Source organism: Zootoca vivipara, chromosome 6 (genome assembly GCF_965207765.1).
Source record: "Zootoca vivipara chromosome 6, rZooViv2.hap1.1, whole genome shotgun sequence".
Taxonomy (NCBI): domain Eukaryota; kingdom Metazoa; phylum Chordata; class Lepidosauria; order Squamata; family Lacertidae; genus Zootoca; species Zootoca vivipara.
This window is the reverse complement of record NC_142589.1, coordinates 96,521,867-96,526,264: the sequence shown is the minus strand read 5'-3', so window position 1 is coordinate 96,526,264 and position 4,398 is coordinate 96,521,867. Positions and strand designations below refer to the sequence as shown.

The 4,398-nt window shown below is 49.1% G+C and overlaps 1 long non-coding RNA gene across 1 annotated transcript; it reads left to right on the top strand.

Annotated features, from left to right (window-relative positions):
- Nucleotides 1-1,926: 1,926 nt before the first annotated feature.
- Nucleotides 1,927-3,591, top strand: LOC148685538 (uncharacterized). The gene is made up of 2 exons (XR_015950363.1): nucleotides 1,927-2,053; nucleotides 2,155-3,591. It is a non-coding gene; the product is annotated as an uncharacterized LOC148685538 (long non-coding RNA).
- Nucleotides 3,592-4,398: the final 807 nt, after the last annotated feature.

Genomic DNA, 4,398 nt, shown 5'->3' with positions numbered 1-4,398 from the left:
TCCTGGAACTAACAGGAACTGGAGTCCAGGAACTGGCGGGAGGCAGGGTTCCCCGCCTATCATTTAAGAATAAAATTCATGTTGGGATGGGGAACAGCTCTGCCTTACAGTTCTAACATCTGCCTCTGTGTCTCCATTTGCACCTGCCACTGGGATGCCTGTGGGACGCTCCGCACCCTTAAGTTTCCTTGTGCCCAGGAACCCCCTCCCCTTTCCAAGCCGGCTTCCCGTTGCATTCACAAGTGACACGTGAAACCGCAAAGACGCTCTTGGCCAATGCCTCCTTGCGGTGGGCACAGGCCTGTTTTCCATCTGCCGCCTGGATTTTCCATCCTTCCAACCTGGGTGTGTGCTGCTTGGGACGCAAGCCAGTTTCTGCTGCTGCTGCTGCAGGCCGGCCAGCCAGCCAGCCAGCCCCACTGTGATACAATCTCTTGCACCCTCCCCTGCTGGCAGGGGGTGAAGCTGGCAGAGGGCAGGGCAGGTCTCTTTGCTCCTGCATGGGTGAGGAGCCCCCTGGGGTGGCAGGTGGCAGCCAGAGAGGCAGTGGGGCTGTGAAAGGGCAGGACTTTGGAGGCACAACTGCAGGGCCCCCACTTTTGGGAAGGGAGGGACCCCCCCCCCCGGATTTCTCTCTCGCAGGCCACACGCCTCGCCAGCCCTCCTTTGCATCTCCCTTGCTGCTCCTTGGCTGCAAACGGGCTGCCCTTGCGCTCTGCTCATGCCCCGTGGAATTGTAGAGTTGGAAGCGACCCCCAAGGGACATCCAGTCCAGCCCCCTTTGCTTCCCCGACTGCGCAAATGTGCCCAGAAACAAGCCTTAAGTGTACAAAAGGCTATGTTTGAATTGGTGCCCCGCCCACTTTGCCTCTGGCCCCGCCCACTCCCATCACACGCACCGTGGGAAAGCTATTACAGTATTGTTATTATTTTAATATTAGCCTATGCACACACAAAAATGCTTTTGAGGACTGCAGGGTGAGTAGTGTTGGGCTAGGACCTGGAAGAGACTCTAGGGCTAGGCCTTGCCTACCTCACAAGGTGGTTGTGGGGATTAAATGAGGATGGGGAAAACTCGCGGGGGGGGGGAGAAAGGGGGATATAAATGCAATCAGTAATAATAATCATCTATAATAATTTGCAAAGATTGAAAATGCTTTTTTTCTGGGGGTATGCGTACCCCTAAACATTTTGTGAATATTTTGTCCATTTACAGCACTGTATTTATTTCTCCCCATCTGAACTATAAAATGGAGATTTTCTTAAGTCAAAATGAGAGGACCCCCTTGACATTTTTTGAAGAAAAAAAGCACTGCTCTATAATAATTTGCTAATCAATGCCTCCAATCGAATCCTGCCCCAGAGGAGGCCCACTGCAAATTTAAGGGGGCCTAAGTGAGTCGCGTCCATTGGGGCTGGTGGGTCACCTCGAGAGTAGAACCCGCCTCGGATGGTTCCTAGCTCGAAATGCTAAAGGCGGACGCACAAAAAGAGGCATTGAAAGCGAAATAAATGGGGCTTTAAAATGAGGAAGGGGCGATGCGAACAGGGCGTGCGTGGGAGGGGCAGCAGCTTAGCCTCGCTCTCCCTCCCTCCCCCACACTTTCACTTGCACGCAGCCCAACCCGTTTGCAGGGCGCCTCGCGCGCCTCCCCCGCACCAGTCCCGGGCACTGACGTCACTGCTGACGCGCTCCCCACCCCCTCGCCCGTGACGCGCGCTCAACCGCCTTAACCCCTTCCTGCCCGGTTGCCTCGTTTTTGTTTGTGATTTTTCTTTTTTCTTTTTTGTGGAAACTGGGAAGATGAGGAATAATAAATAAAAAGCAGAACATCTCCCACCACTCCCCAGTTGAGTTGCCGGGTCCTTCCCTCCTCGGGCCCCCTTCCAATTTGTAATCTCCTCTGCTTTCTTCTTCTTTTTTAAGTTTGCAGAAGTTCAACAGGTGAAGCCTCTCCTGAATGCTTCACCTGTTGGATTCCATCTCCTTGGTTCTTGCCACCCTCTTTATACACCTCTGTCTTTGGAAGCCTGGCTGTGCCAAGATGTAAAAGTAAGTAGAAATGATATTTCTACAGTACTTTAATAATAATAATAATAATAATAATAATAATAATAATAATAATAATACCACCGTATTTTTCCATGTATAAGACGCCACCATGTATAAGACAAGATCATGGCCACTGGTCCCATCACCTCCTGGCAAATAGAAGGGGAAGAAATGGAGGCAGTGAGAGATTTGACTTTCTTGGGCTCCTTGATCACTGCAGATGGTGACAGCAGTCACGAAATTAAAAGACGCCTGCTTCTTGGGAGAAAAGCAATGACAAACCTAGACAGCATCTTAAAAAGCAGAGACATCACCTTGCCGACAAAGGTCCGTATAGTTAAAGCTATGGTTTTCCCAGTAGTGATGTATGGAAGTGAGAGCTGGACCATCAAGAAGGCTGATCGCCGAAGAATTGATGCTTTTGAATTATGGTGCTGGAGGAGACTCTTGAGAGTCCCATGGACTGCTAGAAGATCAAACCTATCCATTCTGAAGGAAATCAGCCCTGAGTGCTCACTGGAAGGACAGATCCTGAAGCTGAGACTCCAATACTTTGGCCACCTCATGAGAAGAGAAGACTCCCTGGGAAAGACCCTGATGTTGGGAAAGATGGAGGGCACTAGGAGAAGGGGACGACAGAGGACGAGATGGTTGGACAGTGTTCTCGAAGCTACGAACATGAGTTTGACCAAACTGCGGGAGGCAGTGCAAGACAGGAGTGCCTGGCGTGCTCTGGTCCATGGAGTCACGAAGAGTCGGACACGACTAAACGACTAAACAACAACAACAACCCTAACCCTATTTTTTGAGCCCAAAACTAAGAAATAAATAATTGCAACATTCCATGTATAAGATGACCCCTAATTTTAAACTGAAAATTAGGGGAAAGTATAGTCTTATACATGGAAAAGTACAGTAATCATGTTGACACATTTCACCTTATTTTTATATTGTGTAGACCTCTTTGACGACTTCCGGCTGCGGTGCAGTTTAGGCATAACCACAAGGAATAAATCCACCAGGTGAAGAGCTTCCCCCCCCCCCCCGGCAGGGTGGATAGGGAAGAGCTGCGTCCTTTGAATATCTGCCTGTCACCTGGCTTTCAAAGGCATAGGGGGACTGTTAGGGGGATGAATGTCAGGCATGCCTCTTTCTCTTTCCTCATCCTGCTCCTCAGGCATTGCTGACTTTTAAAAAGGAAAAATGGCCGGCCTGCGGCAATGGCCCTGACAAGAGTGCCTCTGCCCTTACACCGAGGGCACCTTTGAGCTTTGCAAGACTGTCTTTTGCAGACTGGGGGGGAACAGCATCTGGTAACATGCCCAAAATCCTTGCAAAATCCTGTGTGGAGCAGTGGTTAGTGTGCCGGACGAGGACCCAGGAGAGAGACCCGGGCCAGTCACTGCCTCTCAGCCGAGCCTACCTCACAGGGTTGTTGTGAGGGTAATAAAACATCTGTATCTTATGTCTACCCCTCTTGTCCATAGTATTACACTGCAAACTAGATTAAAATCCTGCCAGTGTTTTCGTCTGCTTAACCGGTCTCCTAAATCAATTTTTATTATTTAATTTTTTAAAGAAGAAAAGGGAAATCGGTACCACCGAGTCCCTCCTTAAAAAAAAAAGCCCCTCATTGTGGATCCGCCCTTTTTATTATTAAAGATTTCTTGGTTTACAAAAGTAGGTGCAGGGGCGCATTGAGGTTTGATGCAGCCCTAAGCTCCTAAAGGTCATGGGGCCCTTTCTATGTCCAGCTGTCCTTTGTCAACAACAAATGGTTGCTGTTTTTTTTGTATTGAATAGATGCTATATGGTCATTTATGGACCTCATAGCTATCCAAAGCCATTTGCACATAACAAATAGGAGCCAACGCAACACAAAACACTGTTGCTATATGTAGGTTTTATTTTATTTGTTTTTATCTTATATTTTGGAAATGTACATCCAGGGGGTTTTTTGCCTTTAATTTTTTTGGGGCCCCAAGAGAGTGGGGCCATAGGCTATAGCTTGTTTAGCTTATAGGTACTGTATGTGCAATGTCTCTTTTTTCAAGTTATGTTTTCTACAGATCAGTTTCATTTGTTTAGACATTAGGGTTGCATTAGGAAGAAAGGGGGGGAAAGAGGTGGAGGGGGTTAGGGTTATGTGTGTGTTTGTTTTTGTTCCCTGGCTCGCAAAGGGTTAAGCCCGAGCCGCACACAAGAGCCTTTTGGCTCAGAGGCCATGGTGACCTCAATGGGGAGGGGGGGGCAGGCTCATAGCTAGCAGCCCACACCCCTCCCAGCTGCTCCTGCAGGCCGGCCTGCCTTCCCTCCCAGCCAGCATGCAAAGATCTCGCTGCGCC